Raw genomic sequence first — 11,947 nt, forward strand, 5'->3', positions numbered from 1 at the left:
GTTGTTCTGAGGAGTAAATAAAGTTATATATATATATATATATATATATATATATATATGTATATGTATATATGTATATGTATATAAAATGCACTTAAATTACTTTCTGGTTTATTACATACTTATTATTATGTGTTAGTGATATCAGCAAGAATCATCATTAATTCTCTCTCTTTAAAATTCATTTTCTATTTCAATGAATTTCGTTTTCATTATTTTATTTCTTCTACTCTATCTTGTGTTGTTTCTTTTCTTAAGTTAGCTCTTCAGCTCTTTAATTTTTAGCATTTCTTTTGTTTGAATATGAGCATTTAAAGCTATAAATGTTGTTGTAGCTACTTCTTCAGTTACATTGCACATGTTATGGCACATTGCCATTCCCTTATCTTTCAGAACTAAGTGTTTTACATTTGTAATAATATTTATTCTATAACCCCAAAGTTATTTATGTTTGACATTTTAAATCTAGCAAATGCATTGTGTTAGACAATCTTTATACTGATTTCCAATTTAATTTCACTTTGGCCAGAGAAGATGTTTATGACATCTCTTTCTTATGAAATTACCTTTCATAATTTCATAAAATTACACTTTCTTGATGAACTAAAATCTGCTTAATTTTATAAATAAGCTTTAAAAATATTAGAACTTCTTTAGTTGTCCTTAGTTGATAAACCACAAAAAATGAGTGGATTAACATAATACAGTTTTATTTCCTACTCATGTGAAAGTCTAGAGAAGATATTGGTAGGTACTTCAGTAAATCAGGATTCAGGTAGCTCCTTCATTTAACACATGTGACATAAGGTCAGTTTGTAAGAATTCTCCATTTTGTATAGCTAGGCGGGAAACATTATGGACACCATCTTATTTACATAGCCACAGGTAATTATAAGAGGAGCTGAGAAATGCAGTCTAGCTAGGTGCCAGGAAAGAGAGGCAGTAGATTTTGTTGATTACTTACAACACAACCTCTGTTCTGATTTTTTTTAACTCTACAAATTAGACATTTTAAATAAAGAATTACAAACACTGTTTAGATTTCCCTATCTGTTTACTAAGATCCTTGTTCATTTGCTTCTTAATCTTAGGCTTTCTGTACTAGCCACAATAGGCAGGTTAGGTTGAGGCAATAAATTAACCTCAAATCTCGGGAATCACAATCAAAAATGTATTTTTCACTCATATCACATGTCAAACAAGGCTGCTGCTCCTCAATGTCAGTCAGGCACCTAAGCCAGTGAAGACCCTATCATGCTATCCTAGGATTACATGTGCCACCAGTCCCATAAGCCCCTTCTTCTCATGGCTCATTAGTTAGAACCCATAGTATGGTCTCCATCCGGCTACAGTGACCTCCCAGGGGAAATGGGAGCTGAGGGGTGAACACACAGTATGTCTCTGCACACTTCCTTTCTGGCTTCATTTTTTCCTTTCCTTTAGAAATATTCTCTGAAGGCCAGGCATGGTGGCTCATGCATGTAATCCCAGCACTTTGTGAGGTCAAGGCGGGCGGATCATTTGAGATCAGGAGCTCAAGACCAGCCTGGCCAACACAGTGAAACTCCGTCTCTACTAAAAATACAAAAATTAGCTGAGTGTGGTGGCAGGTGTCTGTAATCCCTGCTACGCAGGAGGCTGAGGCATGAGAATGGCTTGAACTGAACCCAGGAGGCAGAAGTTGCAGTGAGCCAAGATTGTGCCACTGAACTCCAGCCTAGGTAATAAAGCAAGACTCAAAAAAAAAAAAAAAAAAAGAAAGAAATATTCTCTGAAAAATGGCTGTTGTTTGTAAAAACTCTTGTTTCTCTGAATATATTCTTATTTATCTTCATTACTTAAATAGAGATAATTTTGTTGGACTCACAATTACATGTTAGTTGTTATTGACTCTTGATAACTTGAAAATGTTATTGTTATCTTTCCACTTGCATTGGGTATCTAGAAGTTATAAGACATTGTATTCTTTTTTTTCCTGTAACTTTTTAGTTTACAAATCTTTACCACAATAGGTATGTGTGTCTTATTAATTATATTTGGAACTCAATGGACCTTTTTGAAATTTAAAGTTTTATCCTCAGTTCAGTGAACTGGTAGTCCATTATTTGGACAGTATTTCTCATCTGTTCTGTTTTGCCCCCTAGTAATTATGTTATTCACACATTAGGTATGCCAGGTCTCACTTCCATATCTCATATTATTTTGCTCACATTTTCCATTTCTTTGTAAATTTTTCTGCATTGATGTTTACTTCTTCAATCTGATTGTCTGACTGCTGCTAATTCCTACTGTTTAATTGTATCCCTCTAATATTCATGTGTTGAAGTGCTAACCCTCAATGTGATGGTATTTGGAGATGAGAGCTTTGAGTGATAATTGGGTATGGGTGTTAAGATGAGGTCATGAGAACAGAGCCCCCTTATGAGGGGATAAGTGCACTTGTAAGAAGAGGAAGAAAGACCAGCTCTTTGTCTCATACCTGCTCCCTCTACCTGTAAGGACACAGGAAAAGGTCCACGTGTAATTCAGGAAGATAGCCTTCACCAGAACCTAACCATGCTGGCATTCTTATCTCAGACTTCCAGTCTCCAGAGCTGTAAGACAGTAAATCTCAGTTGTTTAAGCAATGGAGTATTTTATTATGAATGTTATAAATAATATTATACAATAAAATAATATAATTATTATTTAGTATTTTATTAGCCTACATGACTAATACACTTACTATGTTGTCATTCTTTAAACCTGTCACATCCCTTCTCTCTTTCTTCTCACTAAGGGCAACTCCCCATACTTTTCTGAGCATAAAAACTATCAGAGAGAATTTCTTCCTTTTAGGACAAAATCTTTGTGCAGATTACTCTGCTGCACCCATTTTTTTCACTTTTGTCCCTATTTCAGTGGCCAAAATTTCTGTTTATGCTATAAATTCTAATACCTCCCTATATTTGTTATTCTTCTTCTGTTATCATTAATTTTTCTCTATTCTGTGATACCAACATACTATGGTAGCAAGGAATATAGCAGTAGTTCTGGAGTCAGATTATGTGGAATTCAAAAGCTTAGTTGCCAGTTTCTAGCCATGTGACCTAATAAAATTACATTTGCTAAATATAATTCTCATCTAATAAGTACTTATACTAGTACTTACCTCTTAATATTGTTGAGAAAATAACTTATTAATCTTAAGCAATGGACATAGTGCCTGACACATAGCACTCAATAAAGCTTAACATTGATTTAGTCAATTTTCACACTGCTGATAAAGACATACCCGAGACTGGGCAACTTACAAAAGAAAGAGGTTTAAGTGGACTTATAGTCCCACATGGCTGGGAAAACCTCACAATCATGACAGAAGGCAAGGAGGAACAAGTCATATCTTACATGAATGGGAGGCAGGCAAAGAGAGAGAGCTTGTGCTGGGGAACTTCTCTTTTTGAAACATTCAGATCTCATGAGACTTATTCACTATCACGACAACAGCACAGAAAAGACATCCCCCATGATTCAGTTACCTCCCACTTGGTCCTTCCCACAAAACATGGGAATTCAAGATGATATTTGGGTGGGTACACAGCCAAACCGTATCATTCTACCCGTGGCCCCTCCCAAATCTCAAGTTCTTCATTTCAAAACCAATCATACCTTCCCAATAGTCCCCCAAAGTCTTAACTCATTTCAGCATTTACTCAAAAGTCTGCAGTCCAAAGTCTCATCTGAGACAAGTCAAATCCCTTTCACCTATGAGCCTGTAAAATCCAAGACAGGTTAGTTACTTCCTAGATACAATGTGGGTACAGAAATTGGGTAAATACGGCCATTCCAAATGGGAGAAATTGGCCAAAACAAAGGGGCTACAGGCCCCATGAAGTCTGAAATCCAGTGGGGCAGTCAAATCTTAAGCTTCAAAATGATCTCCTTTGACCCCATGTCTCACATCCAGGTCACAGTGATGCAAGAAGTGGGCTCCCATGGCCTTGGATAGCTGCGGCCCTGTGGCTTTGCAGGGTATAGCCCCCCTCCTGGCTGCTTTCATGGGCTGGCACTGAGTGCCTGCAGCTTTTCCAGGTACACAGTGCAAGCTGTTCACGGATCTACCATTCTGGGGTCTGGAGGACAGTTGCACTCTTCTCACAGCTCCACTAGGCATTGCCCCAGTAGGGACTCTGTGTGGATGCTTCCATACCACATTTTCTTTCCTTCCTCACTGATCTAGCAGAGGTTCTCCATGAGAGCCCTGCCCCTGCAGCAAACTTCAGCCTGGGCATCTAGGCATTCCCATACATGCTCTGAAAACTAGGCAGAGGTTCCCAAACCTCAATTCTTGACTTCTGTGCACCAGCAGGCCCAACAATATGTGGAAGCTGCCAAGGCTTGGGGCTTGCACTCTCTGAAGTCATGGCTCAAGCTCTATGTTGGCCCCTTTTAGCCACAACTGGAGCAGCTAGGATGCAGGGCATGAAGTCCCTAGACTTCACACATCACAGAGACTTGGGGCTTGACTAACAAAACCATTTTTTCCTTCTAAACCTTCAGGCCTGTGATGGGAGGGGCTGCCACAAAGGTCTCTGACATACCCTGAAGACATTTTCTCCATTGTCTTGGTGATTCACATTTGGCTCCTTGTTACTTATGAAATTTCTGCAGCTGGCTTGAATTTCTCCTCAGAAAATGGGATTTTCTTTTCTATTGCATTGTCAGCCTTCAAATTTTCCAAACATTTATGCTGTGTTTCCCTTTTAAAAGTAAATGCCTTTAACAGCCCCAAAGTTACCTCTTAAATGCCTTGCTGCTTAGAAATTTCTTCTGTTAGATATCCTATATCATCTATCTCAAGTTAAAAGTGCCACAAATCTCCAGGACAGGGGAAAAATGCCACCAGTCTCTTTGCTAAAACATAACAAAAGTCATCATTACTCTAGTTCCCAAGAAGTTCCTCATCTCTATCTGAGACCGCCTCAGCCTGGATTTCATTGTCCATGGCTATCGGCATTTTGGTCAAAGCCATTCAGCAAGTCTCTAAAAAGTTCCAAATTTCCCACATTTTTCTGTCTTCTTCTGAGCCCCCCACACTCTTCCAACCTCTGCCTGTTACCCAGTTCCAAAGTCACTTCTAGATTTTCAGGTATCCTTATAGCAACACCCTACCCTACCAGTACCAGTTTACTGTACTGTGCTGTTTTCATGCTGCTGATAAAGTCATATCCAAGATTGGGCATATACAAAAGAAAGAAGTTTAATTAGACCTACACTTCCATGTGGCTGGGAAAGCCTCACAATCATGGCAGAAGGCAAGAAGGAGCAAGTCACGTCTTACATGGATGGCAGCAGGCAAGGAGTGAGAGCTTGTATAGGGGAACTCCTCTTTCTAAAACATTCAGATCTTATGAAACTTATTGAATATCATGAAAACAGCATGGGAAAGGCTTGCTCCCATGATTCAATTACCTCCCACCGGGTTCTTCCCATAACACATAGGAATTCAAGATGAGATTTGAGTGGGGACATAGCCAAACCATATCAAATATTTTGCCTCTTAAAAGGTGAAAATACTTGCACTTGACCCTGATTCCTGCTCAACTGTGTACTCTATATCACCTATAAAAAATTTTCTCACAAGGAATTAATGGGAAGACTCAGAGAGTATAGATGCGTTGTGAAAGCCTGGATTGAATAGATAAAAGAGAAAAGGTTCCAATATGATGATAAGCCCAAGCAAAGATTCAAAAACAACAACAACAACTAAAATTTGACTCAGATGTGGAAAAAAATATCTAGGTTTGGGATGGAGGGATAGTGATTAAAAAATGGTAGCATGGAAAGTCAGAACTTTTTTTCTATATATTTTTGAAAGCAAAAAAAAAAAATAGCTCAACTATGTAAATTAATTGTAATCAAACAAGATTTAAGATTTTTAAATTGGTTGCAGTATACCTTACAATCTATTATAATATGTAATACATGTAAGACTTATATGATATAAACATGTCGTGACCGCTTTGGTATTACCTATATTCTACTGTCTTATAGATGTTCAACTTAAACAGTTAATATCAATATAAATATGTCAGAGAAGTTATAGAGAACTCACAAAATTTACACTGAACCCAAAAGAAGAAGCCTGATGCTTATCTTGATATTCAGTGGCTGGAGATATTGTAAGCTAGAACATAAGATAAAGTTTTTAATTTTGTACATTAAAAAATGTGATTAACTTGCACAGTTCAGCTAGTAGTACTCTTCCTTACCATTTTGTGTAAAATTACTTCCTGCTTGATCTCCTGCAATTCCAATACTTAGCAAAGAGCACGAGACCTAGAAAGAACTCAATGAGTACATACTGAATGGTTGGCCTATGCCCTGGAATGGATAATTTATTTTATGGTTTGGTAATTCTGGATCATTTATTACATAATGTAACAAAACAAAATTATGCTAATGTTGAAAAATCATGTTAGTTTTATAAAAGTAAATAAAATACAAAGAATTACTGAGAGGAACAGCAAATACCCAGGTCGTCAGGAAGTCAAAAAAATAAAATAAAATAAAAGTTCCAAGAACTATGAAATAATCTGAAAGAATAAGAATTCAAGAAGAAAAGAAAAGTAATGAAAAGAAAACTGTAAGCAATAGAGATAATATTTTTCACTTCTGGACAAAATGTCTGCCCATGTAGTTATACTTGTTCCCCCAGTTTGCACAGTCATTGTCTTAAGGCAATAAATCTCTCACTTTTCTAGTGAAACTAACCCAGAAATAATAATTTAAGAAAAGAATAGAGAGACTAGGAGTCCTCTCTGGGCAGAGGCTTTTACTTTTTATGACTCTTGATGACTACTGGAACAAGTTCCTTATCAAAATACTCTTTTTTTTTGCCTAAGTTCTATATTTTTCATTTTCATTTTTTAATTTAATTTAATTTTCAGGATACATGTGCAGGACATGCAGTTTTGTTACGTAGGTAAACATGTGCCATGGTGGTTTGCTGTACCTATCAACCTCTCACCTAGATATTAAGCCCGAATGCATTAGCTATTTACCCTGATGTCTTCCCTTATGCACTGACCTCCTCCCCACTCACACACAGGCCCCAGTGTCTGCTATTCCCCTCCTTGTGTCCCTGTGTTTTTATCCTTCAGCTTCCACTTAAAAGTAAGAAAATTTGGTGTTCAGTTTTGTGTTCCTGTTTAGTTTGCAAATGATAATGGCTTTTAGCTCCATCCATGTGCCTGCAAAGGACATGATCTCGTTCTTTTTTATGGCTCCATAGTATAAAGTACTCTTCTTAAAAACAAAAAGGTAACATATTGGAGCTTTAGACAGTTGGTCCTTTTTGTATCGTTACAAGAGGTTTTACTGATATTTGTATTTTGTAATATGGCTCACCAGTAAACTTTGATGAGGCCCTCTGTGGTACAGATCATACTGGTGGCAAAAGATGACACACACCACATTAATCCTTAGTTTGTTTCTATCTAGAGGATGATTTTTCTTGGCTGAAATTCTGCTGAATAGATTACTTTCTCTACTAAAATGAAATGATTTACAACTATTCATTTTATTTGAAAGAGGCTCAGAAGCTGGCATATTATGTTAAATGTTATTTTGATGGCATAATGGTTTTTAAATTGGGGTGAAACCCTCACTCCCCCACATCCTTTGTAGGAATGTGCTATAGAAATGTGCATTAGAATCATCCCATGGCCTTTTTTTTACATTTTTATGGTGATATGTGCTTTAGGATAATAAGACTCTGAAGTTGATGGAATATTCTAGTTAATCTGGTAATGTAGACAAACCCACTGCCTGGAAATGAACATGATCAAATATGTCTGAGATATGGAGGCTAAACCAGTGAATTCTAGAACAGAAGAATTAATAAACTAAGTGTACTAGGTATTGGTATACATGGGACTGGAAACATTCAATTCACTCTAAGGCAAAAGAAAAAAAGAAAAAAAAACAAAACAAAACAATGTTCCCTACAGTGTCACCAGGGAAAGATGAGGGCTGAATTTGTAAAAACAAAAACCAAAAAACAAACAAGCAAAATCTAACTAAGTGACAACAATAGTAACTAAGGCATATTGAGCACTTACTAATATGTCCAGCCAGTGTTGTACTAGTGCTTTACAAGCAATACATCATTTGGTTATCTCAAAAAACCAATAAAACAGAAACTATATTATTCCTGCATTAAAGATGAGGAAACTGAGGCTCAGAATATTGAATGACATCCAAGATGATGTAGATATAGAAATAAAGGAGCTGAGATTTGAACCCATGACCCTGACTCCAACCTACTTACTCTCTATGTCTCAGTAATATGTATGCATTACTTTGTAAAAAATCCAAACATCTATCTATTCTTCTAAATAGAATTCTTCTGCTGTTGTCTACAAAGAGCAGTACTTTCGAATCTAGAACAAAAAGCTGCCTTTTTATTTTGGCTTAACTATGGGCTGTAAAATTTTAATTACCTTTTGTTTAGAAAGTGCTATAGAACCTGAACTTGTAATCAGTGCTGGAAGTAGGGACACCAAGGGGTTGTTGATTTCCCTAGTGAATTTGAGTATCATTTATGGAAATGTAATTACAGTGGAATCCTGTTATAACGATCAATTTGGGCAACCCCCATTTGATCATTACATCCAAATGATCACCACACACAGACCATAAAACAGTGAGCCTCTCAAACCAGACAAGCTCAACAGTAAAATATCCATCTTGCAAAAACACTATTATTACCACTAAGTGCTTCAGAACTAGCACAGGTCAGTCAAATTATTGGCTCTAATTAGCCCTTCTACAGGCTATAACATTCTTTAGCTAAATCATAATGGCTTATATGAAAGGTTTGAAATTCAACTAAGTCAACAAGTATTTATTATGTGCCTGCTGTGTACTCTGAATGGGACAAAGCACTGAGGAGAATGTAAAGTACATAGGAATTTCCTTGTGAAGCTCACTGTCCACTTAGGGAAGTAAGTTGTATAAACTCCTTGAGCATTCATGCCTAAAATGATGGGATACCCACAAACCCCCACATTACAATATTGGTTAGTCTTAGAGGTGAAGACTTTGGCAGCAGTAGAAAACACGATTTGCAGAATAATCTCTTGTCACACAAATGACTGCAAAAGGAAATGGAATAGGAAATGAAAATTAATAGTTCCTACCTGCACAGACAGCACCTTAAGTCAGAGACTGCAAAGTGGTTTCATCTTACATTCCAATTTCAATGAATTGTTACCAAGTCAAAGAGAGCAATGAAATTTTATCTTTCATATCAATATCAATGAATTGTTAATGACTGACTCTATTGCTGGGTTAAAGAGGATCTCGAGGCCAAATTCAGACTCAGAGTGATATTACTCATCAGTAATTCTTGGCTTGGGGATTCTAAGTAGAAGACACGTGAAACACCAAGCATTTTCCTCTCTTGAACACTACTTTACTTTCAAGACCTCTGGATCGACATGCCTATTGTCTTAACTAATACACTCTCCTAGAATCCTGGCACAGAAAACACTTTACAGTGCATTGCATATAGGAGGCGGTTCTCTTTTCCTGCCTTTCCCACTTTCCTTTCCTTTTGACTCTCCTCTGGCCCTCATGCTTAGATTTACACTTTAACCAGAACCCAAATTTCTACTTTGTCCATATCAATCATCCTCATCTGACCACTCTTGTCTCCGTACTCAAACCAGATAGTATAATCAACCCATTTAACATTTCTCTAATCTCTATGTTCTAAACTCCTGACATTCAACATTTTTTGCAAAGCCTATTGTTCAAGATAGCACACACCTAGAGCCAAGCAGAAAACCTCACGAGTCTAAGCAGGCATATAGTTTGTCTCTCTTCTGACTTCTAGGAAGCCACAGTTTATTCAAGCAGTGGTATCTGTCTACTTAAACTACTGTCTACCTTGTAACTACATGTTCTAAACCCTTATCCATTCCTTAGGGTAGAAGGCAGTTGCCTTGTGTTTTGATTACTTCTAATACCCTACTCATTTTCCTTTTCTCTCCAGAGAATCCACTCCGGAATCTTTGCTGCTGATTCTCCTACATAGTATATTCCTGTATTTTAGCCCCAATTCACATATATCGTATTTTATCACACAAGATATAGTCCTTGAAGTGTTCCCTGACTTCTCAATCCTTTGTATAATAATTATACCTTGAAACATGCTAATATGGCATCAGTGCAGAATATTGTGATGATATTTTTTCAAGCCTGTCTTTCTCATGTAACTCTGGGCTGTGTGTTTTCATTTCTGGGTCCTTATTGCCTGGCAAAATTCCAGACACATAGTAATTTTCCCAAGAGACTATTCTTGAGCTCTTTGGGCATTTTAAGAAGGGAGTCATAATAACAAGACTTCTTGGGTTTTATTGTTTTTGTTTTTCACCACATACCACCTGGAAAAGAAAAGTTGCTAGAAGAAATAAATCTTACGGACTAAACTGTTATAGTCTATTGAGAGTGCTTTCCTTAGGGAGCCAAGCACTGATATTTGAACTGTACATCAGTTCTCTCTGTTACCATAATGATTGGTGATAACAGGTCCCTCCGTAACTCTCTGATAAGAATACAACCACAGATGAGAACTAATTATGTATTGAACCACAACAGAATGGTGGCAATGATTACATTTACCTAATGACTTTCAGGGTTATTAAGATTTCCTGGTCATACTCCTAGCATTTTCAGTACTTAAGGGCCCGTCTACTCAGACCCACAGCTGTGTAGGGTAAATCTCATCAGGTAGCACAGAGTAGAGCATTGCTCTGAGGGTGGGGAGATAGTAAAGCAAGCTTTTAAATGGAGAAATAACTTTCTAAAATTGACAAGAAAGAAGACAGCCATTTGAAAAAAACAAATAGTCAGTGAAAAAGAGATTGCTAAATTTCAGACAGACCAGAAAACAGAAGAGGCTAAGATTACAGCAGTGAAAATAAATAAGTGCATCATCTTGGCAGGCCTATAGGCTGGAAGGGACAGCCCAGACAGCCTGCACCGAAACTAGCATTTTTAAAAGTGCATTTTGTAATTGCACTTCTTCCCTTAGAAGTCCTAAGACAGAAAAAAAGAGACAAGGAAATTGGGATCAGCTCAAACTAGGACTTCTTTTAACCGTAATAGCAACAAAAGTAAAACCAACACATCCCATTTTTGCTGTGACTTTTTTCCATATGTCCTTTTCAGAAACACAAAAAGTTTTTCCATTTTTACATATCCAGAAATGCAAATTACTCCCTATGTTTCCTTCTACTCTTTTTTGCTGATTTTCAATTAGAGTGGGGAGACCTGAGATTTGGGGCTGTGTCTTGCTTGGACGGTAATTTTAGTTTCAAACAGTTAAAAGAAACAGCAGGGTGTGGGCAGGTTTAGCAAAGGAGCTGGTTGTGAGATCAGCCTCAAAGGGCAAGAGAAAGTCCCCTGAGACATTCCCCATCATCTAGCCCATTCCATTGCAGTAGCGCAGCAGGCTCAGGACAGCAGTCCCAGTGAAGAATAACGTTGGGCGTTTGGTTAGAGTGATCCCTCTGTTGTGCTTGTTACCACTCCAAGAACGGCAGCTGAACACTGTCTTCTCAATTGAGCACCTGGAAAACATTAAATCCTGACTTAAGTCCCAACTTTAATGATCACTGATTCAAGCTTTTGAACTAAACAGGCCTAGACACAGGAGCCACAGGGCTAGGTCAGATTAGTAGAGGTTGAAATGAGCAAGTGGCAGGAAAAGGTATTTTAGGAAAATAGGGAGAATGGAAATGGAGGTGACAGATTTCACAAGGACAAGTCTTGCCTTCCACTGCAAATTACCTGCCTACCATATACAGCAAAAAGAAGGCTGAATAAGGTACAAATGGGAATCATAGGTCTGCCATGACATGTGACCTTGGCCAACTATTGGCCTTCTGAATGAGAAAAT

General features: G+C 37.5%; 1 long non-coding RNA gene across 1 annotated transcript in view; it reads right to left on the minus strand.

The window, feature by feature from the left end:
• The window catches only part of LOC116563770, a 5,947-nt gene extending 2,651 nt beyond the window's left edge, over positions 1-3,296 (minus strand). Inside the window, exon 1 of the long non-coding RNA XR_004274558.1 lies at positions 2,480-3,296. This is a non-coding gene — a long non-coding RNA (uncharacterized LOC116563770). The remainder of the gene's footprint in view (positions 1-2,479) is intronic.
• Between the last annotated feature and the right edge of the window lie 8,651 nt (positions 3,297-11,947).

This window comes from Sapajus apella, unplaced genomic scaffold, assembly GCF_009761245.1.
Source record: "Sapajus apella isolate SASKATOON/1434 unplaced genomic scaffold, GSC_monkey_1.0 scaffold36, whole genome shotgun sequence".
Lineage (NCBI taxonomy): Eukaryota > Metazoa > Chordata > Mammalia > Primates > Cebidae > Sapajus > Sapajus apella.